Raw genomic sequence first — 26,756 nt, forward strand, 5'->3', positions numbered from 1 at the left:
GTCTTTAAGTGTATTTTCTTCAATAACAAAACCTCAGCAAGCCAAGGATTTTGTATCACAATTGTCAGGCAATATTCAGTGGGGCACTGAAATCAGTATTTTGCAAATCCACATGGAAAGGAACGCCATGCCTCAGCACACCTTCTCATCTACCCTGTCTGCATTTTTTTCCAGATGGGTTTGCAAGAAGCAGAGACAGAAGCTGATGGTTGTACTGCTGATGCTTTTCTTCTTCCTTCCTAATTTCACAAGTGTCTCATTAGCCTGAAATTAAGGACTTTCCCAGGGATTGTCTGCTCACTAGCAACCTCCTGTCAGTAGCATTTGGAAGCTTATGAAACAAATATGTGCTAAAGAGAGGGGAGCATTCCCCGAAAAGATTTTGCAGTAGAAATCAGAATTAAAACAAAGCCCAGTGTTTAGGATGATGATTTTTGTACAATTTATTTCAAGAGATCCATAAGGTGGACATAGGCTTTGCACTGGGCTTGGTGACCCCATGCAGGACTGCAGCTAGCACATGCAGACCCTGCTTTGTTCTGTCCTGTCAGAGGTCAGGATACTGCTATTGCTACAGTGCCAGAAGTAGGTTTGTTCCCAAACAATCATATGAAAGAAGGAAAAAAGGAAACTCATGTGCCTTGCTAAAAGCTTGGATAAGGTAGTATATCAGAAGTGCATCTGTGTTTTAGGGTTATTGTAAAGCAGACCAGAATATCTGGTCAGGATCAAAACAAAAACCTTACTTAACAGTTTACATTTGAAATAATTTTACTACCCTCCTTAAAAATCTCAAAATATTAACATTTTGATTGTTTCTTTTGCTAACAAATAGTGTTTAGTGTAGACAGTGAGGAATTCAGGGACAGGAAGGTAAAGGGGAAATAAGGGTTTGGGTGAAGGTTGACAAAAAGATCATGGTCCTATAATTTTATGCATACGTATAAGGGAGGTCACATATCAATGTTATTTCCACAAAACAGTTTTGCGTTTATTCCTTTATTATGAAGGAATAAATGCAAAACATTGCTACAAAATGTAGAAGTGGAAAGTTGCTCAACACCTTAGTTTCTCAGGAGTTAAGCAGCTTTGCGCACAACTTGAATGCTGCCTCCAAATTGCAATTTATTGTTGTATTCAAAGTCTGTATGAGTCACTTATTAACAACAGCAGCTGAAGGATCATTTTCTGTTTGGAAGGACCTCCATTGGCAGGTTGCTTACAGTACCCAGAAATATTCTGCTATGTTTCCTATCTGTTCTTACAAGACTTTTCATTCAACCTTTTGGAAATGTTTTGGGAATATCTCTATTTAATATTAGTAATGTTACTTTCTGTAGGGAGTTAACTTTAACATTATCATGAGTTACATCAAAGTCCATTTTTCTCAATAGGAAAAAAAAAAGCCATAAGCCTTGCTGATGAGAAATTTCACTGTTGTTGTCACAGACCTATTCATAAACTATAGTCCACAACACCAAGAAGAGGATAAACATATTCTCAATACTGCAGAGTGATCTAGATTTTATGAATTTTCTTTTAATCTTTGTTGGCTAACCTTGGTTGGATTATATTTAATTTCTCAACTTCTTTGTTGAATCACAGTGAGAAAAGCCAGGGTAGAGATTAATGATGTGCAGATGTGGTCTCTCACATAACTCTAACAAGGTTCATCAGTCTTGCTTCTGTCACCCTGCTGACAGAGAGCCTTTATTAAGTCCTTAGCAGTGCAGATACACAAATAGCACAGCTACAGGCCAAAGCAAACTCTTTCTGTGTGGGAATAACAATGTCTGCATAAAGGAGTTGTGGAGTTCATGCTATAATTTTCATTTTCAAAGGGAACTCACTGCCTATGTCTACAAAACCACTTTCTAGATCCTGTGAAGCTGTAATAATAGGAAAAAAAAGGTGAAATACTTGCCTGCACTATAAGTGAAACATATATTGAGGACAAGTGAGATCTAGTCCGTATCTGATGCCGTCCAGAATAGATGGAAAATTGCTCTGCATCTATTTATGTTCCAACTGCCACACACTGGAAATAATTTTTTCACATTGTCTCTTACCTTTCATTTTGGGAGGAGGACTGAAAGGAGGGGAAAAGTATTTAACCCTCCCATTTCTAGCAACTTTTGCATATTAAGCGTCACAGCATAAGTCACAGCTGTGAGAGCCATGATACACACAATACCACCATGCAATTTCAGAAAGCTTCAACCCATACATAGAAAGACCCTACCACTTCAGAGGGCTTCAGGTGTCTGCCCATACAGAGTAACACCACATCTTATGAGAAGGCTACAAGCATTTCTTGTTCTTTAGCCCAACCTTTTCTACCCCTCATGTCCATGTATTGCCCCTGTTTGCCCTCTGTTCCCTTTGTGGTTGGTCAGTGCCCCTGGGCACTCCATGGCTCATTGCTGTCAGTGCTGCTCCCCTGCTCCTCACAGCTGTGCCCACTGAGGATGAAGCTCAGCCCCACTCCCAATCACCACAAACTGTGTACCTGCACTTAAGTATCAAAGTTACAGGCTGTCCCCATGACGAAAAACATCTTCAACCAGAGAGAGAAGACTATAAATTAAGACACTTGAGCCTTGGTCTCCTCAAGTCACTATGTTGCCCTACAATATAGCTGAGGAGAGGGAATTTTAGTTAAAATTAACTGAAATATGAGAGAGCTGTAATACAGCTTACTAGGGCAGTGTTTTTATAATATGAAACTGTACTTCATTCTTCTGTGTGTGTAAAAAGGGCCTTGAAGGAATCTGAAGTGCAAAGCCCTGGCATTAAGTTAATAGTTGTATAATGTGATGGCAGCCTAACCCCATGAATTCCTCTTCCAGTTGCCTTTTAGAGAAGGTTTTTGAGCAACTTGTCTTCATAATTTTACCAGGTTTCATTTCAGGACTCAGTTATTCACTTCAAAAGCCTGAGAGTGAATTAATGTTTATATAATCACAACCACCAGGGGATGGTATTGCCAGAGTCTGTACTCCAATAGCCAGAGGAGCAATTCCTTACTGATCTTCAGCTTTCCTTATTATGTTTGAACACGGTTTACTCAGCTGGTTGAATTTGGACATGCTGAAGTAGCCAGTGACAATAAAAATGCCTTGTTTTCAACTACCTAAGGTATCAGAAGTTTGTTATGTGAAGAGACAGGTGCTTACATAAGTTGTGTACATTACATTGAAGTAAAGGCATTCCCCATTATCTGTCCCCATATTACAGTGCTGTCAAAGCCTCTTATCCCTACTCTGATTTTTTTATTTCTTGTGCTAGCAGTGTAAAATCATAGAATCATTTAGTTTGGAAGAGACTTTTAAGATTATCAAGTCCAACCATTACCATCACACTGCCAAGTCCACCACTAAACCATGTGCCAAAGCAGCACATCTACACGTCTTTTGAATTCCTCCAGGACTGGTGACTCAACCATTTCTCTATTCCAGTGATTGACAGCTGTTTCCATTAAGATATTTTTCCTAGTACCCAATCTAAACTTCCCCTGATGCAACTTAAGGTGATTTCCTCACGTCTCTTGTCACTGGGAGAAGAGGCTGATCCCCACCTGGCTGCACCCTCCTTCCATGGATCTCTAGAGAGCAATGAGGTCTCCCCCGAGCCTCCTTTTCTCCAGGCTGAGCAGGAACTCCCAGGTTCCTCAGGTGCTCCTCATGGAACTTGTGCTGCAGACCCTTCCCCAGCTCTGTTCCCTTCTCTGGACACAATTCAGCCCCTCAGGGTCTTCCTTGTGAGGAGAGGCCCAAACTGAGCGCAGGGTTCGAGGTGCGGCCTCACCTGTGTGGAGTGAAGAGGAGCAATGACTTCCTCAGTCTTGCTGGCCACAGAAGTTGTGCTGGGTTTGGCTGAGGTAGAATTAATTGTCTTCACAGGGGTGGTGAGGGGTTGTATTTTGGATTTTGCTGAACACGGGGTTGATAATTTAGTGATGTTCTTGCTCACACTGAGCCAAGGCCTTTTCTGTTTTCCATACAGCCACAGTGGCCAGGAGGCTGGGGGTGCCTGGGAGGGTGGAAGGAGACAGAGGCAGGAGAAGTGACCCCAGCTGGCCAAAGGGACATTCTGGACTATGTGACACCATGCTCAGTGTATAAAGCGGGGGGAAGAAGGAGAAAAGGGGGATGTTTGGAGTGATGGGGTCTTGACAAGTCACCATTATGTGTGATAGGGCCCTGCTCTCCTGGAGATGGCTGAACACCTGCCCACCATGGGAAACACCAAATTAATTCCTTGTTTTTCTTTCCTTTGTTTTTGCTTTCCCTGGGTCTTTATCTCAACCTACAAGTTTTACCCTTTTGATTTGCTCCCCCACTGGTCCCACTGGTGGGACAGTGAGGGAGCAGCTGTGTAGGGCTTAGTTGTTGGTTGGGGTAAAACCACAGCATAAACCATGATGCCATGGGCCATCTTGGCTACCTGAGCACCATGTAGGCCACCTGGAGCTGATTTGGAGTGATTCATGGACTGATTGCTCAGCAAACTGAGCATATAGGGATGGGCTCTTCCTGCTTTTCCCTCCTTTGAGAACTCCGCTTTTCTGTTGCTCATCTTGTCTCTTTAAACAAAACATGGAATCTAATATCCCTGGGACTTCTGCTCTCATCAGCTTCTATTTCAATTAGTTGGCAGAGGAGAGGGGAACTCAGTGATAGGCAGGAAAAGCATGAGCTGCAAGTCTAATTTTCTTAGCAAACGAAAATGTACAAAGGATATCCAGTTAAAGTAATCAAAACATTCTCCAGTTTGCTGACTCTTTCTGAAAAACAAGGCATGTTATATTCTAAGTAGTACTTGGTTTTAGATTTTGTACTGGGTCTTAAACAGCTGTTTAAAATGCAGCACAAAATGCAACTTGACTTACACTTTATTATTGTAGACAAATGCTAAGCAGAAACCATCTGTATCTTCTGCTGTTAATGTCCACATGGTGCTGCAGTTGGCCAGCTCTTATAAACACATTGTAGACACGAGACACAATTTCAAGTCTTGTTAAATGTCTTTTTTGTGTCATCATTTTGTACCATTGAAATTAAACTTTAAAATGTGGGTCATTTTTCTGAAGATTTGGAGTCAAAACACTTCAGAAATGTTGAAGATTGTGCATTATTATTTATTTTAAATTTGCTCAAAACCCTAGTTTTCAGTTAATCCTCAAGTCTCATGGGTCAAGCAATTTCTGCTAACTTACATATGTGATAGTAAGTTGTATACTGAAATAATTAGCATTTCATGAAATACAAACCAGTGCAATATTGTCCCATGGCTTTTGTTCTTTATGGTGCTTTCTCCATAGCTGTAGTTACAGTGGCAGCTGACTGGAAGGAGAGGTGCACAAGTACTGCTACCACCAGAAAAGCATCCTTCTGACAGAGCTGCAGCTTCTGAGGTCCTTGAGTTTCAGGAAAAGTACAGGCATTCCTGTAAATCTCCTGGGAGCTACACCTAGATAAGGTTGCAGAACTGAAGCAGACTTTTTATCATGCACGTTTCACTTCTACTTACAGTTTTCAGGACATGTAAGTCTCTCTCCTTTGAATAATCCATAAAGTCTTCAAATAGGCAACATGACCTAATCTGCTGAATGATCTTATGCTTTGTCAGATGTAAAATATTATCCAATGTGAATGAAATGAGATGATTTGAAGTTTTGAAAAGATGTCTCTGAAATGTATGAACATATTTGTTTCATCTTCCACATGTAACCCAAATAAAGAGCCCATTATGATGTACTCCACACAGTATACAGTTCATTATGTTCAGCAACATGTCTCTCCCTTCGTGTATTAAAGCAAAGTATTCTCTTTCATCTCTGTTCCTGATAAAGACCTGCCACCTTTTACTGCTTAATAATTGAAGGCAAGCTACTACAGAAGCTTAGTGTTGGATGACTGCCTGTAACAATAATATGAAAATTGAGTTAGTATTTTTGATGAATTTAGTAGTTATTAAAACTGAAGACTCTATGTCATCACTCCAGGAATCTTAACTTTGCCACTGACTTACAAAAAGAAGCCCTGACCTTGCTAAGGTTAATGGTGACTTCTGCATCACTATAATCTCTACTTCAGTCACCAAGTCTCTCAGTCCCATTATTTCTCAAAGGATTCATGAGTTAAGGTTGCTATTCTTATCTGTTTTATATATAATAGGATTACATTAATTGATCAGTAGAACTCGGCAACAATATTATTTCTTTAGCAGAAACCTATGTGTTGACATATATAGGTGAAATATCTTCCGGAGTTCCAGGAAAGTTGGCACACTTTTTACAGAAATGCAAATCTTAATCCTTCATTATGACTTTCAAAATAAGGCAATTTTCTGAAATATTTATTTTGCATATATGCATTTCCTACACAAATAGATCTAGTTTGAACACAGGTGATTTTATACATTTTGAAAACTTTGGGGGTTTTTTGTGTTAGTTTTCTTAGCAACATGTAAAGTAATTCAGCAGTGAATCTTTCTCAAGAGCAGCAAATTCTCTAAAGCTTGCTTTTTGCTCATTTTGACTAAAATCATAGCAAAAGCAGTGTTAAAAGAACTCATGATGTTAGCTTGTAGCTACAGCCTCCTGCATTGTTAAAACAAACAAATGAAGAACATTTCAGTATGGATTTCATCCATATGTATGGGGAATGTACATGTCACTCAGCTTTCTATCCTTTTGCAATGTCATCTCCCATGTCTTTCACAAACAAATGGAGAATGAAGAGGATGTGAAAAAATGCTAATCTAATCAAGGACCACTCTGCAAATAGGGTCAGCATAGCAAGGTTTCAGTTACAGGTTTGTCCTTTCATTTTGTCAGGAGAAACTGGACTGAATTATGACTAATGGGGTATGTAGTCACAAACAGAAAAATTCCAGCCTGAAGTTCTGAGGCTATGACAAAAGGGAACTAAAAAGAGATTGGAAGACTCTAATTAAAAAATGTGTAGCTAGAAATACAGAATCCTTGGAGCTTCCAAATCTTACTGTCAATAATATATATATAATATTTTTCACTTTACCCATTCTATATACTTCACATTTCTGTACTTAGCAAGTCAGAAAAAGGCATTCTGTTTCTGGAGCAACAAATACTATTTTTTAATTTTTCCTATAAGATGAATACCCAATAAAAACATCAAGGCCAAGCAGCATGTGAGTGTCAGTACACTATGTCTCTAGAGTGACAACTGAGCACAAAAGTGAACATGATAATAACTTTGACTTATTCAACTCTTAAACATAACTTATGGGGCAATTGCATCCAGATGAGGCAATGTCTCATACAGTGCTGCTCTGGGCCAAAGCTTTTGCCCTCTTGCAGTTTGTGTGCCATTATTATGATAAACTCTTCTATTGTGGTTAACTCAAGCACATACAGTTTGCCATTCAAAACAGAACCAACAGTGCTTTCAATAAATGGAATAATGTACATCCTGAATGTCAGATACAACATCAACCAGTAGAAAAATCACCATACATAGAATAGTCATTGAATGTACATGCTTCAGGCCTGCTTATAAATACACTTCTTTCAGTAATTTATCTATTAAAAGTAGAGCTCACCAAATTCCCATTTTGCCTTCAGATAATTGCGTTTGGCTAAAATAAACTATTTAACTGTGTGCTGTGTAATGTGTGAAGCACCCGTGTATGTTGTACATGTGCAAACTATTGAAATAGCAAATGTGCCAAGAATACATCCAGTTTGAGATTATAGTTTGTAGACTATAGATTATAGAATATCAACTATAGGATACTGATATTATAGAGAATATTGATATATAGGATATTGATATTATAGAACATCAATTATAGATTCTGCTCTTTTAATGTCAGTGCCAAACCTTCTTCTGGTATATCAACACTTTCCAGAGGAAGGTTTGATGTAATTAAATTACAAGAAGGGCTGCATTTATTTTCAAAACTAAACAGTTACATTTTCTGCTAAATACATTGCTCAAAAATAGAAGATATAAAGTCAAGCTAGGAATTCAAATTCATTTTCATTTTTAAAAATAACAATTTTGCACAAATAGGCTTTGAAATAATATCTCATGGGTAAGCTTGTTTTGAGAGAAGATTAATTGGAGAATTACATAATGTTGTTAGTAAGCAATTAAAATTCAACAGAGCCTTAAAATTTACACCTTAGGGAACGCTGGTCAAATTTACACATCTTTCAAAAATAAAAGTACAAACTGCTTCCGAAGTGCTATTACATGACATGCATATTTAAGAGTTTTCTGCTAAATGATCCGTTTAGCATTGCTTAAATTATCTTGGGAATACTCTTTTAGTTTGGTGACTTTGGAACTGTCAAAAAATTATTTGTCCTCCACAACCAAACAGGTTTTGTTACACACCATCCATTCCTTGGATGACAATTTTGCTTTCTTCACACATATTAATGGTTCATTTTTTAAGGAACCAGTACTGACAGTGGAGAATTTTAGGCTGGCATAATAGTAGGTGTTGGATTAGTGAAAAGTTACAAAACTGCCTCATCTTCCACACCTTTGCAAACTGTGGAGAAGGTAGAAGGAAAAATAATGGAATGCAAGACAAAGCTGGTGTTTGTGCCACACAAAGGGTAATTAAAGCTGGCCAGAGAACAGGGAAGGAGAGGAAAGCTAAACTGAGGCTATGCCATGGGAAGGGTGATATTAGTTTTAGGTGAGATCGAGGATCATGGCTGAGTTAATGCTCCAGAACTGGTATTGGAAAGTGACACCTGCTCTGGTTTGTTCCAAGAAAGTCACGATTTGAAAGTTTGTAGCTCCAGAAGCTCCTGAATCATCTTACAGATTGCTTTAGAGTTCAGACTGATAGCTTGAGTGTTCAGTTTTTGCAGTGAGTTTCATGGTTTAAACTCAGGCAGCAACTAAGCCCTACACAGCTGCTCACACACCCTCCCCCAGTGGGATAGAAGAGAGAATTGGGAGAGTAAAAGTGAGGAAACTCATGGGTTAAGATAAAGACAGTTTAATAGAGGGGGAAAAGGCTGCATGTGCAAGCAGAGGAAAATAAGGAACTCATTCCCTGCCTCCTGTGTGCAGGCAGGTGTTGAGCCATGCCCAGGAAAGCAGGGTTCCATCATGTGCAATGGTGACTTGGCATGACAAACTTCACCACTCTGAATGTCCCCGCCACCACCTTCCTCCCACAGCTTTGCTCACTGAGCATGGTGTCACATGGTGTGGGACATCCCTTGGGTCCAGCTGTCCCCTTTCTCTTGCCCCCCAGCCCCCTCGCTGGTGGGGCAGGGTGAGAAGCAGAAAGGCTTTGACTATAAGCACTGCTGAGCAATAGCTAGAACATCCATTTGTTAGCAACAGTTTCCAGCTCAAATGCAGATCACAGCTCCATACTACCTATTGGGAAGAAAATTAACTCTGTCCCAGCCAGAACCAGCATGGACAGCTCCCAGGCCTGCACACAGCCCTGCCCTGCCAGCACCCCTGCAGCCCAGGAATTTCCACGACCTGAGCCTTTTCACACATGAGCTGCAGTGAAGGATTTGTGAGCCCAAGAGAGCCCGGTTGGTTGTTGGTCACAAAACCTCTGGAGAATGAGGGCGTCCCTCATATCTTAAAACCTCCTGGATATAGGATTGAGTCCTGTTTTGCAGCATTACTTCTACCCCAGTCTTATTTAAAGCTGATGCCATCACCCTTTTTTATGGCAAAGCCTTGGCTTAACCTCCACTCTCTTGTCAGTCACACTGCTGGTTTTAGCTCCCCTCCTTTTGCTGCTCCAATTGCATTATCGATTGGGCTGCCTCCAGGAGGAGCTTTTGTTTGACACAGTTGGCAGTGAGACAAGCCGAGCACTTAGAGCTCATTAGGTGGGTGGGATTAGATTCTAAAGCTAAAATCTGACACTGCAGCAAAGTGATAAAACTCCTCCAATGCTATTCACAACCTTCTCTGAAAACTGAAGGCAGTTATTGCATGTGCAATTTGTGATTTGTTGTCTTAAAAGATCTCTGTAGACATGTGGTTTTCCACTGAAATTTTACAAATTTTTTAATATGTGGTCTAGGCTGGGTTTTTTTTGTTTATCTTTCTAGAACACTGTCCATACCATGACAGAACTTTGCAATGTGATTATTTTAACTTGAAACTGAAAGCAAAATCCAGGTTTGCAAATGGAGCATAAAAGTATTTTAAAGTGCCATAAAACTGCTCCCATCTCTGAAAAACCAAGCTGAAGGTATTCTGTAATAGGGGCAAAAACTTCCTAAAGCAAGAAGAATAATATCTCCTTTTTCACAGCATAGTGAAGATAAGGCCATGTTTGTGTGATACAAGACAGCACTGTGTTCCAGATCCCTCTGCCAGCTTCAAGTTGTTTGGTGTGGCTGAAGGGCAGAGCACATTCCTGTGGAGGGATACTCATCTGAGTTACAGAAAGAGTGTGATTCTCATTCCATGGCAAAAAACATCTCCTTAAGAAAAGGAGCAATGTGACACTGGTACATTTGTAATGCTTTTAGCTTTGTGGCTGGCCTGTCCATCTCTCCACTGCTTGGTGCACACATACCTGGAATTACTGAATACTTGTGAAGAATGGAGCTGTGATATAGCATGAAAAGGCCATGAAGAGATGGAACATCCTACGTGCACATTTGGCTTTAAACAACACATAGTAAATGAGAGCCCAATGTTGAGTGTCCTGAGAGTTACCAGGAATGTCAGTTTATGGTGGACTAGCTATCAGCACTAAATAACATTGTGGAAAAAAACCAGTGTATGATCAAAGACAGTTTTCATTAATTAACAATTAGTTAACTTATTAATTAATTAACTATCTTCAGTCTTATATTTTCTGTGCACTGGGGTTTTTATACCAGTTACTTTCTAAACCTAGTTTTGTGAAATAAAATGCAAAACTTGGTATCTAATGAGTATTTCTCTAATGGAGACAGGACGTATGAGAAATATCCCACTCAGCAGTCTGGGCAGGGATAATCTAGAAGGAAGATAACTGAATTATGAAGAAACAACCTGAAGAGTCGAAGCCAAGACTGCAGAGTCTCTGTAAAACTTCCTGGCTGTTACAGCTCCAAAGGGAACCACAAACAAGAAAAGAGTGGAGGCCTCCCAGCTTCAGATGAAAGAAAACAAAGTTTGAGCGCTCACTGATCAGTGAATGCCAAACATCATTCTTTAATTAAAACTCTTCCTGTCTGCCAAGGGACAGACACCATGCGGTTTTGCTGGCAGCTAACTTTAACCAATAGATTGTAGCATTCTCTATATACAATATTTTCTTAAAGAACCGGAAGGTTGTGGTTGAAAGGAATGAATGTTTCTGCCCTTTGCACCCTTGAACAGAGGGAAACACTAATTGTCCATGAGGAAACAGCCAGCTCAGTTTTCCCATGGCCACTCAAGCTGTTGCACATCTGCACAGAATTAAAAGTTATAATTTCCAACTGAATATGCATCCCTATGTAAATTGCATTTATTAGTTGTGGTTGTGTTTGAGGGCCATGATTAAAGATTGCAATCTTCTTGCCTAAAGGACTTCACATGAAAATGAAAGGATAGTTTTTGTCCCCAGACTGGCTGAGGGAAATCCAGTTGGAATATTTCCCCATTATGAACTATGATTAAGCAACGCCTTGAAAAAAATGTAACAAAAACATTCTCCATCACTTTCAATTGCAGTTTTCCAATTAAATCAGAGCATAACCCATTTGACAATTAGCACACAATGATGTCCGTCCCTAGTGGTAAAAAAGTATCAGCTTGACTTTGCTATGAAGAAAGCTTTTACTTTTCAAGGGTTGATGCACTCACGTGTTTGGAACTAGGCTGGTATCAGATATGTCCAGCTGGAATATACATCCCACTCACTGATGGAATCTAGTGAGGGGTGTTTTCTGTGGGCGAAGTTCACCAGAAAGGAAATGGAAAAGGGGCCAATATTGTAAGGCATTTCGAGCTGCATAGAGAATACTCCATATGTTAGCAACTGAAATCAGCAGGCAGAGTGCTGAATGACACAGGGTGGCAGCACAGATCAACAATACTGCCTTCTGCCCATAGAAAGCATAATAAATCCCCGTGTCCTTGCAGAAATTTGTGATTTTTATTGGGGCTATTTTGTTCATGGTTTATTGTCACTTTGTGATAGTTTTCCTTAAAAGATCATTCACCTCAAGTTGGATTGAAGTCAAGGTAATTACTCTGGCTCATTTTAGTGCTAAATTAAGTCATTACTGGGTAAAGAAACAAGCTCCTAGGGTGGACAAAGTTAGACATTCCAGGTGAAATCCTGGAACATTGTTGAAATCAAATGAGTGGGTTTTTATGGACTTTAATGAGACCTGGGTTTCAATCCTAGACTAGGAGTTTCAGTAGATCAAAGGAAAGGGCAGTAAGATTCAGGCATTTAAGTAATTTAAGTCACTTAGGTTTGAGGACAGTGTTGCAGAGGAGGGATCTAACTTGTTTGAAAATTCTAATCCAAAATCCACATTCAGTCACTTGCCTCACTGACCCGATTCCTAGGAGTTTTGCATGTTTGCACTCCCTGTATGTACTCCCTATTAGAAAGTGTGTGACATTACCTTTAGGCAGCACTATTCCTGGAATTTCTGTATTTTAAAGGGTTCTGTTTAAAAATTTAATATGTTGTTTTAATCTCCACATATTCCTGTTGCGTAATGATATCCAAAAGGAAAAAGTAATTTATAACTTGCAGCAGAAGTAAACTTAAGATGTATTTCTCCATATCTAGGATGCAGAAATTTGGGTTTGTTTGTGTGCTCATAATGGCTGCCTTGTCCATCTGGGTTTTCAGCCCACAAAGACATATGCAGCTTCTTAACTTTAAGCATACTAGTTTTGCCATTGCAATCACATGAAATTGCTCCCATGTTTTAAGTGCGTGGTAGCAGAATCAAGGACCTTAAGTACACTGTGAGGTAGTGATCTTTCTCTAAATTCTGTGACTCAGTGGGAAGTAATAAATGTGTAATGCCCTTGCATTTTCCAGCCACAATGTCGGCATTGCTTTAATTTAATCCATCGTATTTATTTTCTCAGGAACAAAGTCATTTTCAAAACATTTTGAAAAAGAAAAAAAAGAGGGTTTTCTTCCATTTGCTTAGTCATTTATTATTCTTTAATGTGCTTTCAGCTCCTGTCCATTGTGAAAAACACTATAGTAACTGGAGATACAATGAAATTATGACATCTCAGGAGAAAAGAGACTGAAATCTGTGCAAATGAGAGAAGAAAGGATTTTTAGCCACTGTTCATAACTCTTTTCATTCATTTTGAGTGATATCTACTGAGAAGCTCTGTCTACTAAGCATTATATGAGAAAATAGGTTTTACTTTTTGTATAGCTAACACTGAAAATGAGTGCTTTTTTCAGATTTGATTTCTTGCCTTTTGAGTTAAAAACCAAAACACTTTACCTATCCTTTAAATGCTGCAGTGGAGGTAAAGGTCAAGTGCTTTATCTTCATATAAAGATGATTACAATAATCTCCTTACACATTCCCTTCAAAAAGCTGACTTTTCAGTGCCCTCCATATCTTCCATGCAGTCCTTCTTTGCTTCTGGACATCCTTGTTTCATTCCCATTTACTGGGTATGAAAATAAGAACATTGCTTTGGTCCAAATCACTGCATGTTGCACCCACTATCATTAGATACAGGGAAGATAATAAATGGAAAAGAAGTTAGCTATAAGAGGGAAGAATTCTGCCATGAGTTGAGGCAATCTGTGTCAATGTCAAAAGGAGGAAGGACATTTTCATGGCATGTATTATGCAGCTCTAAACACTTCCTTGAATGTACATTCTGAGCACATAGTCTCTATGATAGAGGTTGTAAGGGGATTTTTAACTTTTATTCCTCAGGGCTTCATCCTGCAACATGGTGTTGAAAGGCTGCAACTCCTTCTGAATTCATGAAAGTGGTGGCAAAATGTTAGCTGATTTAAATACTTGTAGACCCATTGAAGTCTTTCTCCTTCTTTCAGTAACAGTTTACCCCAGCAAAAATCCTAGTCCTTAGAAAAAGGAATTTAACAGTTCCAGAAGCTGTTCATTTATTACAGGATCAGATCAGCAGGCATCAATAGCACCATGAAGCATATTCCCAAGAGACAGCTGGGATTTCATACATCTTGGATATCTGTCAGAATTCTGGTGCTGAGAAAGTAAGCACAATTCAGAGAGGCAGAAAAGCCTGAGCAGTAACTACTTTGTTGCTAATATTAAGGTGGCATCTGATATTTGAAGGTCTAATCCTGTTTTATTATGATACACTCAGATTAGACAGTAAATGAATTTTTAAAATAGCCAAAATGTCTAGGGATAATTACAACCAAATTGTCCTCAGTACTATTTAAAGAATCACTAAGATAATAAAGATCATTTAAAAATTGCCCAAAATACCCCCAGCTATATTATCTCACCTCCAAGTAAAAGTACCCAAGATGATTCCTATCAGCACATCAGAGCACTGAGAATTTCTATGGAGATGTGAGGTGTAATGGATAATCTGACAAATGTAACTATTATGGTTTGAGCACATCACCAAAATAGCTCCCTGCCTTCTGGAAAGTAACAGTACGTTTTAGAATAGCTCAGACTCAATTCATATTGATCCACATAAAGAATAATGACCAACCACACTGTTTCAGTAGAATTAATCCAATCTCTTTCCCTGTTTCTCTTGTTGAAGCCTCAAGAGAGAATTATTGATTTCTTATACTGTTATTCTCATTCACTTACTGTGTGGCAATGACCTACTTTCTGTTTAACACAGTAAACGCAGAGCTCTGACTGCACGAACATACAGCATTAGGCTTATGCATATAGAGCTGTGATTGTCACAGATAAAATCTGACATTCAATAAGTCTTTGATCTTGAAAGGAAATGGTGCTTATTTGCATCTAAGTGCTTGCAAGCAATTGCAGGTAATACGAATGGAGAATCAAAGCCAGAGAAGCTTTTTGTGAGTAATTCACATTTTAAAATTCTACGTAAAAAGTGGCTTGGTTTTGATTTGCTCATAGAAGCACTATGAGCACTAGATTTGTTGAAGTTTATAAAAGCAGCTCCTTTCCAAGTCCCTGTGACCTTGCCTTTGGCCATTGCAAAATAAATGCTAATTAATGGAGCATTAAGTGATATTTATTTATTCCTTGGAAGTCTCTTACTTGAGAAGGATGCAACCTGGAGGGCATGTTGATATTGATTATTATAAAAAGAAAATAGTATGTTTCCTCCCATGTTACAATCTTGCACGTGTACTGTGGAGAATGGAAAGCCAGGTAATGAATAACAGAAAGGTTTGGCTCCAAGGCTTGTGGAGTGCACATCAGCGTACCTCAGGATTGTGGGCAATAAGCAGTGTCAGTGACACATGGCTTTATGGCAGCATTGCTTTGGTACTGGGCAAAACTGTCATAATCCTGCATGCTTTGTGCCAAGAAAATTGATTTACTTGAAATGTGGAAAATTGGATGATCCCACTGTCAATTAGTGATGTCGTTCATGTGAAGGCAGGAAAAAAGCTCCAAAAACAAACAAACAAACAAACAAACAAATTGAAAATTTGGGTTGACTAGAATAAAACTTCCACTGCAAAAATCCTTTGTAAATGGAATTTTTATTGGTGATTTTTATTTTGCCTTGTTTTGTTTTGTTGATGTTTTTGGTTTTGTTGGGTTGTTTTTTTTTTTTTGAAAAGGCCATTTAAAAATAAAATGCAGCATTTTACTCAGAGGTAATACTTTTGGGCAATACTTTTTGATACAAATAAGGCATTCAGTTTTTGTCTTAGATTCCTCAAAATGAATGCAGGCCAGTGTACAAGTTTTGATTGAATTCATATTGCAAGGCAGTAATGCAATATTTTTCTTCCCAGTGAATATTCCTCCAGTGCCTTCATAAAATTCCTGGTGAAGCTGGGCATTGCTCAGTCTGGATAAAGTTATCAGGCAAGCTCTAGGTGAGTATGTAGGACTTACCTACATGAGAACCTTTAGCTAAAAGCAGAGTTTAGCTTCTTGTCCTGGTGTGCATGTCCTAGTTTTCTACTATTATGAAGTTGTGAATCATGGCTACATGGATAATATATAAATGTATGTGTCAAAATTTTATTTATTTTTCTAGTGCATTTGTTTGAGAAAAATAACATTTTCATCTACTCAAAAATAAAGGAACTATGAAAAATTTTTAAAAGGGGTTTCTTTTATATAGTCTAGTGAAAAAATATCCACAAAAATATATTTTTTCAATTTCTAGAATATCTTAAAAATTAATTTTATTTCCTTTAAAATGCTCTCTTTTTTGTGTTTAACAAAAATGAAGCCATCTCCTGAAAATGAAAAAAAAACTTCCATAATAAATGAAAAGCAGTATTGCTACAAGACATTTCCAGTGACAGATCCTTAGATTTACTTTTAATGTGCATATATGACAACATATTTTTAGAAGTTCAGAGCTATGCCTCTGTAGCTGCTAGTTGCCCTGTGTTACTTGACAACCAAGTCTTTTACAGTGCATCAAAGAACAGGATCACTAGCCATTTTTCACATGCCAAGTTTCAAATACAAGTTTATCTGGTTTTGAGTGATTTTTCTGGGGGCAAAAATGTTCATATCACTTTTTTTCACAGTTCAGAAGCAGTAAGGCTTTTCACCTTCTCGTAATTCAAAATACTTTACCAACTTTACTCATGCTGTAAAAGTTAATTAGCAGCTATTATAACATTCCTTTCACTTTCTGACAAGACATATAGGTGTGTGTATATATACATATATAATTATAGTTTTACATCCTTTCATTCAGTGCATTGCATCATCTGAACCTGCATGGTAAATGGCAATTATTGTCTCTGTGTTTTCTAGCGGTATTAATGTTCAAAGTCCCAGCGAACTGTCCTTCATATAAAGAAGTTTAATCCTAGAGTAATTAGGTTCTTCTTTCATCTTGTCTCACAAGACAGAAAAGAGGAAAAAAAAATCCAAACCACTAAAAACATGCAGGCATTGAGTCAGTCTTCCTATGATGACTGTAAGTGAACAAATAGACCGCAAACTATCTGAAACAGTCAGGAGGAATCCTTTCATGTGGTGTGGATCTCAGAAACCCTGTTTGCAAATGTCATGCATGAAATGGATCACGTTGGAACTGAGGCTGCTCCACTGCAGCAGCTTCATTCACTGGTGCTTTCCAGGTTGATTGAAAACAATCAGCTGGAAAGACCTGCCTACACAGGGAAATGGCACAAGTGGCCTTTGCTAAGATGTGTAATTTCCCTCTTATTATGCTAATTAAAGAAAATTGCCCTCAATAGTACAAAATGATATATCTATATTGGTTCAATTTAACGACCGTTCCAGAGCTGCAAAGGCAGTCCACAAAAGCAAATAAAAAGACATTCAGGTAGAATTTATGGAGAGTGTTCAAGCAGCTCTCCAAAAGAAGGGCTGAGGTTTAGTGTTCCCACACTACAGATCCTGCTTTATGCTGTTCAAGGGATTTTCTACACTGTTTTTCTGATTTTGTAATATAACACTTGCTGACCCTCTTGATAAATCTGATTCAATGAAGACAGTATTACAAAGTGAAAAATGCTGTCTCTTTTGACAAAGAGAAAGCACATATTTTTCATCAGAATTATGTAATTTCACTTCCCAAGAACAAGAACAAATAAAATAAAAATCTTTTTTAGGTTTGTCCCAGGCTACTGAAGATTCAGTGGGCATCTTTTAAGTTAACATTAATAAAAGTTCAATCTAAACTGCCTTAACTCTGATTTAAAGGGAGTAAAACAAGTTATGCAGCAACTACATTATACAATGTGGAAAATATAATGGCTGTTGTCAGAACCATAGTTTTGTATTCCCTGATTAATTTCCAAGCTATCATTGTATCTTTGGGATACACTTTCATGTAATTTCCATTTGTTTTAGGAGACTAGAAAGCAGAGCAAAATTTATGGTTATAGAAGTGTTGTTATTTATTTTGAGAAAAAAAATCATTGTAGAAATAAAATATAACTTGACTGACTGCAATAATCACAGTTTGTATTCCAGCAGCAACCATGAGAAATCAACCTTTTCTGGATGCTTCTGTAAAACACCATCCTTTTTTCTCTAAATGTGAGGAATCATGAACTTACATAAAAAGGGGTGCAGCAGTTTATTGTAGCTCTGTGTTGACTTGGTAACTACTGGGGTGCAATTTTTCCATGGGTGTGTTAAGTATAGGTGTTAGGTTTGGCAACCATAAAGGTTATGGCATTTGTGGGAGGATCCATTTCTTCAGATTGTGTTAGTGTTTTCCTAGTACTGTGGGCAGGAGACTAAAAACACACCCACCACCAGCAAATGATCTAGAGTGATAAAATAATAGCACTGTCATTGCTGCCAGTCCTAGAGAAAGTGCCCAGAAAAGTTAAATTTGGGCTTTAACCTGTGAACTTAAGCCCATGTGGGAAGTGGAAGGGATCCCAGCAATTCCAGCCTGGGAGCACACCCCATCACCTACAGCAGCAGGACCTTGCACACTCTTCAACTCTTGGAAAAAGATTCAATTTAGAAATCTCTTAAATCTTAAAACTTGGATGACCAACAAGTCACCCAGTAAGTGCCAGATACAAAGTGGTTTGCTGTTCAAAAATGAGGTGCAAGGTGTCAATGAATTTCATAACCAGACCCTGAGAGGTTACACTTTGATTAGGTTTTAATTGGTAATCAAAGTAGAAAGATTCTGTCCAGTTGCTGATTTCTGAAATCATTAAAACTCCCACCTCTGGTCAAAACTTATCATCTTCAGCTCATATTTTAAGTTAAATGAATATCTGGAAACTTCATTTAAAGCAAAGTGACAGCAGGATGAATGAATGAATTTATTTTGTAGCATTGGCAGGAAAAAAAGCAATGGGCAAAGTGAAATATATCAGCTTTGCTGGCAATAGATGCATAAAGGATCTCTTTGGCTTTCAAATCAGTAGTTTGGCTTTTAAATAATGTGTGTAAATTCTACGCTGGGTTCCAGTCAAATCACCTGGTTTTTCAAGTAACAGGGCTTCTTTCATAAGATCTCCTCTTTCTCAGAAGTGGCTGGAATTCACACTTTGTTTTCTGTCTGTGCTCTCATTGAAGTTTTATCTGTCTGCATTTTTTGTGGATTTTTTAAAAATTGTGTTTTGTTGTTTGTTTTTTTTATATTGTTTAATTTTGGTTTTTGTGGCTATACTATCTAAGCACCTGACCAGATTTATTTTTTACACTTAGAGCACTTCTGTTAGGATTTTTTTGAGTAATTTTGCAAATTAATTATCACAATACAAAATGGAAATTCTCCAAGGTCCCCCTTCAAGAGCTATAAATTCAGAAAAGATTATATCACCTACTACTTCCTGCCTGCGTCATTCCTACACGAAATCATTTCTATATTGTGGTTATTTTTTTCTGCACAAAGGGCAGCCACTGAGCTGCTGTGTAGCTCTCTTGGAGAGCAAGCTAAGCACTGGGGGCAGGTGGAACATGCACAGTTCTGCAAAGCCTCCAAAGGAGTGGTTTTGGATGTGTGTTGTCTGGGGCAGGTCCTGCTCTCTGCACATGGTCACCACTGTAAGGCACAAACAGACCTGGGCATCCGAACCACGCCATGAATGTGCAGCTACAAACTGGAGAAAATCTGCTAGGAAAAAAAAGATATATCATAGTGATACCATTTATCCCTTAGCTGTTCAGTTGATTCTTCTCCTCACATTGAAAAATTTGGCCAAAATCAAACTGCTCTGACAAGAGAAAAAAAATTATGGGTATGGGGACTGAAAGCAAGGGATCACAGATTTGCAAGAGGTTGTTTTGTGCTGACAGTAAATGATCTTAGAGTGACTTCTAGGTAAAACTGTGGAAACTTACAGATGTTTCTCTTGGAAGAGACCTACCTAATCTCTTACAAAATCTATTTTTAAGATTTCCTATGTTACCTTTCTTGAACTTTGTTCGGAGTAAAAACTGGTTCTAATAATACCATGAAGACAAAGAGATATCAAGAGAGACAAACCTGAGCTCTTTAGTGAGATGATAGAAATTTATTATTCACAGCTGCATACACACGATTTTGAGTTCTAACAGCCAGCAATTAGTTTAAACAGTAATACCACCAAGGGAAGCATAACTTAGTTAAAATTTACATTTAAATGAGATCATTTGGAGAAATCAAATGCAGAACAATCTGTTATTTTTATATAACATTTCATAGTAGATTTTCTTAGCAAGGTACTCCTCACAATATAGTTTTATTACTTGCTGGTTGGAAATTACTGTGATTCATTTGTACGTGTAGCGGAAAAAAGTTTCGCTTACCATTTGTTCATTAACAACCTGATGCAGAAAATTATCTCTGTTCAAGAAAGCATATTAGCCACGTTTAACTTAACTTTATTTAGCTTGGCTCTGCTGAAAACTAAGCACATACTTAAGTGTTTTTCTGAAAATGAATTGAAATTCCAAATACATTTTGTTGCTCTCTTCAATCATCTTCTCAACTTACAGAGACAGAAACTGTTTCTGTTATGAAGCATTTTGAATTTGTCAGCTATTTTGAATGCTTGTAAACAGTCAAAAGCTCGTCATCGTCTTTCACTAAGACTTTGTGGGGACTTTTACATCAGATAGGAATCTCTCAGGATTTAATTGTGAATTTTAGACTTAGAACAAAATAAAAACTGAATCTTCCATATTCTGGAATGCCCCTTCATTTCAGTCCCTTTTTTAAAAATCTGAATATTTGGCCATTATTATAATTGAAATGATCCACAGAATAAAAAATTTCTAAATAAAGATTATTGACATTCCCAAGTGAAAGTAAGTCCATTCAGTTTTGTCTTGATGTTAAGCATTAAACTGCATCTCCCAATGAAGGAAAGGTATTTATAGAGTTTTAGGAGTCTTTTTTTCCAATTTCCCTGCATAACTGGACTTTCTGTCTGGATTTGTAACACTGAATGTGTAATTTTTAATGACCCTGGAGAGTAACAGTTTTTCCTCTGTTGCAAAACAAAATGTCCAGCTATTAGCTTTAACAGGATCCAGGCAAGGAACAGGGGGGAAAGCTTTTGGGGCATAGCAAAATGGAAAAACACCTTGCAAAGAGATTGGCAGAGTAGGACCCTTAACCCCGAGCTCCCTGGGAAGCCAGGAGCCGTCCATCCAGTCTGGGGAGATACAGAGGATTCTGTTCTGGGAGCTGATTCCTGGAGTGCCTCTGCCTGAGCTGGCAGGTTACAGGCCTGCAGGCAGCATGCAAAGGCACTGACAGGAATGTGGCTTGAGGAGTTTATCAACAAAAATACTGTCAGCCAGGACTGTATCTCCTGCTGGAGGGCCTGCAAGAGTGTGCCTGTATCCATGAGACACTTCTCTGCTGAATAAACTGGGTATGACAGAGTAGACCAGAGCCTGTAATGGATGACTTCATTACCCATTCTGCACCTAGAATGAGCAAATGTTTCCTAGAGGACAGAGTAAGATGGGTTTGTGACAGAAAGCATTTATATAAAGACTTGATGGAACAGCTAATAATGAAAAACAGTTACATACACAGAATAAGAAGGTCCAGAATACAAAGGTAGCTGTATTGAGTTTATATTAATAATGAAGAGCTCTGTGATCTATTAATTATGGAAGAATCTACTCTTTCATTTCTTATTTTTATCACTATTATTTCTTATTTTTATCCCTTTTTTCTGCCTCTGACTTAGTGGTTTTTAATACATCAGTGGCATGGCATTTTCTGACTAAAAGCTAAACTGGGCTCCTTGAGCATTCCTCTCACCACTAGACAATGCTAATAAAACCTCTCTTGAAAAGCATGAGGTAAACCTATTTTGAGATGGGTAATTGGATGGGGATCAAAAAGGCTTGTGCCAGCAAAAAAGTTTAAAAACATAAAAGCCAATGGTCAAGGCCAAAAATGATGTAACTTAATGAAAACTTGGCCATCCTCAAACCCGAAACCCAGACTCATCAGTCATTCCTGATCACTGCTGCAAGCTCCAGTGTAATAAAACAGAGTTTTAAACAGTCTCGTTTTGACATGTTTATGCATTTGTGATGCACTCTTGTCTCTATCTGAAAACGACCCTCTGGCAATGTCAGCAGACAGGGAGACCAGGATGGGACAGCCTTGGAGGCACTAATTTCTAATGGTCAGCTGTGTGCCTGGTCAAGAGGGAGCAGGGCACGAGAGGCAGCCAGCTCCCATATCCCCTGTGCTGGCCTTGTGCCTTTATGTATCCAGCTGCCACTTACAAAAACACTAAAATTCATGGTTAAAAATGTCTCTCTGAGGAATTTTAATAGCTGGCAACAAAGCTCTAAGTGGTATCTTTTGTTCAATTGAAAAGTTTCTTTTAATTATCAAGTCATTTTTCATTGCAACCTCTTAAACGTGTGGTTTCAGTGTTTGTTTTCTTTCAATCGGACAGGTCCTCGTGTAAAACCACAGCTTTTCTCTCTTTGCTGTAGGCAGAGTGACAGCTTGTCAGGTTTTGTTACCACAGTTGCCAGCAGTTTTCCTTCAGAGTTAGCGGAAACCTGAATTGGAAAAACTTCTCAGGCTTTGGCATTTCCTTTGTGCAGCACAGACACGTTATGCAACCAGGCAGTCAGGCTGGAGTGGGGTGTGATAAATATTTGGCTATCTGACTTGATCAGCTGATACCAACTGGGCAAACCCATAAGTGTGAAAATGCTGCAGGATGGATGGTTCATTCTGGTTTGGGGCAGCAACCTCCTGGCTTTGTTGGGCTTTGGCTCCAACCCTGATCTCCCAGCAGACTTTCAGATATCCCTTCAGCAGAGCATCTAGAGAAGGGAGTGGGTGACTTAAATGAGAGTTAACTCCTTGCTATAAGGGAATTTTACTGCAGGTTGTTCACATGAAAGAAAAAATTATCTGCAATGGCTACACCAGTAATGGCTCTTTAGAGTCAAGATTTCTTCCTTATCTCGTGTGTGCAGGGAAAGCCTTTCTGCTTGCTGCTGCTGCTGGCAAACCCCTTGCCAGTGGATCCAAACAGGACTTGAATTTGCATTTGCCGTCCCCAAATCTGCAAGTGAGGGACACATCTGCCTGTCTTCAACTTTTCCTGTCCTGCAGTACATTGATAGAATCTAGCTTTGAGAGAAAACTGATCTTTGCAGAAACATATGCTGTTTCCTTGCACACAAACCTGCCTCCCTCACACAAGCAGAAATAGTTGTTCTTCTAAGAACTGTGGGTGAGGTAAATATACACTAGACCTGTGATTTCAAGAATTCATACCCATAAAAACTGATGTGGTACAAAGGTGTATTTGAAACATTGAACTTGATTTCAATAGCATGCCCATTGCTGTCTGTAAGGACTAAATCAGTCTGCATACCTCCAGAGCTGGACTTGAATTTTTTGGTATTTAAAAAAAAATTAAAACTGACTCATTCTTAGGGTTCATGTCATTTTGAAGAACTTTCAAGAATAAAAGTATCCTGCTGTGGATATTTAAAACCAAAATGAAAATTGTATTTTAACTAGAATGTAGAACTAAATAGAACTAAATAGAACTAAAATGTATTTTAATATGTATTTTAATTCTGTCCTATTAATGTCTGTTCTATTAAAACAGTCTGGCAAATAAATTTCAGTTGTTTCACTGGAGAATGAAAATTGTGCCGCTGCTTGACTCTTAAAAATTGCTAACATTTTGCATTCTGTTCTGTAACAGAAAAATTCTCACATCTTATTTGGAAATTTTTAGAACTCAAATAATATTGACTTATTATTTTCCTTTCAGCATTCTCACTTCTTAGATACTCTATAATCATGGAGTGAAACTCAGCATGCATTACATTAAATGAGCTGAAACCAGGAAAATCTGTGTCAAGGAGGTGCCTCTGCAGTGCAGAAAGGTATCAGTTTTCCACTGTTCTTTATTTGCACTTTTAAGGAATCGGTCCTATCTGCACTGCATGAAAAGATTATGTTTTTCTTTTCCCAAAGATGCAAAGATATTGTACTGCAGATGCTGGATAGACACTGCTGACTAATCCAACTGTGCTGACTGTGGTGCAGGTGAACAGAGCAGGAGAGAAAAGATTTTTCCTTCTCTGGGAAATCATGCCCTGACTTCAGCAGATTCCAAAAATATTGATGCCCAGGTGAAGGTGGGGATGCCCAATGACTCGTAAGTGAGCAGGGACAGCAGAAGCCATTGATCTGTCCTTTGGTTTAGACAGGATGGTGAATAAATGCAAATATGGTCTTCACTCGTCTTCTTTAAGGAGCTTTCCTCCTCCTGGAGTCTCCCAGGGTTGTGTGGAAGAACCAGAATCGATGCCAGGCTGTGTACTCACGGTGGTTCCCCAGCTCATTTCTGCTTCAGCACACAAGAGCCTAGTGCACAGACTGACACGGAGTGTGCTGCTGAGTGGTGATGGGAGCAGAGATTAAATCACATGAGATTATGTTCCTCACTCCTGGTTTTGCTTCTGTCTATTTGAAGTGCAAAATAAACTGGACATGTTCATAAAAAAGTTCCAGCAAATGCTTGTTATATCTTGGCTCTCATTTTCTGTGTGTGTTGATCAAATAGAGACAGATGGAACCTGGTGATGATTTAAGACATTAATGTAGCCACAGATTGTGCTGTAAACTATATTATAATCCATGTTTCATATGGAAGCTGAAATTCTAGACTGGATAGCGGTTTTACTGTTCAAATACAGTACATTCACTGTCATTTATAACATAAAAGGACAACTGCAGAGTAAGAAAATAAATAAATATATGGGGTTACTTGTAGGAAAGCAGAATATTTATCTATTTGAGCTTGAAAAGGTGTCTCAGGCTGTGATTTAAGAGGGTAATGATTGCAATAAATCAAATGAAGCAGGGGCCTAAATTAAAGATGAGAAAGCTAACATGGCCAAGATAAATGCATTTGAGTAAAGTTACTTATTTGTGATGATTGCAAAATTGGGTTCTGCAGCTGGTGTAAGACCCATCCTTAATTTTCCTGCTAACAAAACAGGTTTATAGGCACCATGTTACTTGCTCTATAACTCCATGAATCTTGTATTTTAACTAGAATTCTGTCATATTAATGTCTGTTCTATTAAAACAGTCTGGCAAATAAATTTCAGTGTCTGGAACATGCTGAGGTGTATCATGAACTGTCAAATCTTTGTACTTACAATTCTAATTCAACCATTTAATTGCCTGTGGCCATAGGACTCACAATACCTGGAGGTAATTCAAACATATTGTATGGATGTGTGTACATTTATGTATTTAAATGTCTGTATATGAATAAGTAGGTTTGTACATTTATCTGTACTGTTATACATAATAGCAACAAGATTAATTTTCCTTATTGAGGTCATTGTCTGAAACAAAGGACTTTGTTGCTAATATTTTTCATCCTTGATATCCTTGGAGACTTTAAAAAAAAAGTTTATAACTTTATTATTTTGTATGCTTCAGCCATTTTATCTGATGTAAGTATTTTAAAATTATTTCATTTTTAATCTATTTTATACAATGAATAGAGCAGTGGAGAAACTCATAACAGAAATTGAAAGCACTGGGATAAAAAAGACGAATAAGGGAATGTGATAAAAAATGCAAAATAATAAAAAGTATATAAGAAATAGATCAGGAGCATCTGTTCTCCCTGTCTCATAACACAAGAATATGGGGGCTTTTATGAAATTAAAAGGTGGTAAATTCAAAACAGATAAAAAGAAATATATTGTTGCACAGAGCTGGTAAATATTAAAACTTCTTAGAATGCTTTTAAGGCTGAAGACTTAGTAAGATTAAAAGGTAGCTGGGTGTTTATGTAGTTCCCAGGAATGTCCCCATCAACAATAGTGAGTGATAATATATATTCTGAAAGATTTAATAAGCTTCATGCCACAGGTTTGTTACAATCTTTATCTGTCATAGCTCTGGGCTCTTTCTGGCAGGCATTGTGTTTCTTGGTGATTCCCTGGGAAAGGGCTACAAGTGAGACTGATGTTCCTATGAGAAAATATGGTCTTTTTGGGTAATACTGATATTCAAGGATCTTCCTTGTATTCCTTAGAGGCTCTTACTATAAAAATGTAAGGTTTTATACAGAATTGTGTAAATAGCTCATTGGCTGAGGCTGCAGGCAGGTTCAGAGTCTGAGAGTCTGAGGTGCCTCTGTGGCCAGTGTTTATTCCTCAGCACCAAGGAGCTGGGGGGGGGTAATGATCCAGAGCTTCCAAGGGCTGAGCCTTCACTCATCCCTCTTCTCAGGGAGGTGATGATAGTTTATAACATCTGACTCATGAGTCTTGTGGTGCAGCTGAGATCATGGGGACTTGAGAGCTGCAGAAGCATGGATTTAGTTGGGCATCTTTGAGGAACAAAGACTGAAATGTAGAGTAAGTTGAGGTAAGGGATAGAAATATTCTAAAATACATAGATTGTGAATCATGCATTTTCAATGATATGAGCAAATTTTAAAAATCCAGCCTCTGTGGGTTTAAATTTAAAAAATAAATATTATATATTCAAGTAACACAGTTTATAGATTTATAAAATTGTGAACATTTGAAAGCATAAGGAATTGGGGGGTTGGATTTAAAAAGAAGTACAGAGAGATTAGTCAGGTCCTGTTCATTTTAATTAACGAGCATTAAAACTTAGATGACATTTTAAATGGACAGT

At 38.2% G+C, this 26,756-nt stretch overlaps 1 long non-coding RNA gene across 2 annotated transcripts; it reads left to right on the forward strand.

Annotated features, from left to right (window-relative positions):
* The first annotated feature begins 3,684 nt into the window (after positions 1-3,684).
* On the forward strand, positions 3,685-25,005 carry LOC135282284 (uncharacterized). 2 transcript variants are annotated; one of them, XR_010348560.1, is made up of 5 exons: positions 3,685-3,880; positions 5,324-5,546; positions 15,922-16,005; positions 23,854-23,968; positions 24,060-25,005. It is a non-coding gene; the product is annotated as an uncharacterized LOC135282284 (long non-coding RNA). The 2 variants fall into 2 exon arrangements; XR_010348551.1 differs by having other exon boundaries at positions 3,687-3,880; positions 23,854-25,005.
* The last annotated feature ends 1,751 nt before the right edge of the window (positions 25,006-26,756 follow it).

The sequence above is a fragment of the Passer domesticus genome, chromosome 1, assembly GCF_036417665.1.
Source record: "Passer domesticus isolate bPasDom1 chromosome 1, bPasDom1.hap1, whole genome shotgun sequence".
NCBI classification, from domain to species: domain Eukaryota; kingdom Metazoa; phylum Chordata; class Aves; order Passeriformes; family Passeridae; genus Passer; species Passer domesticus.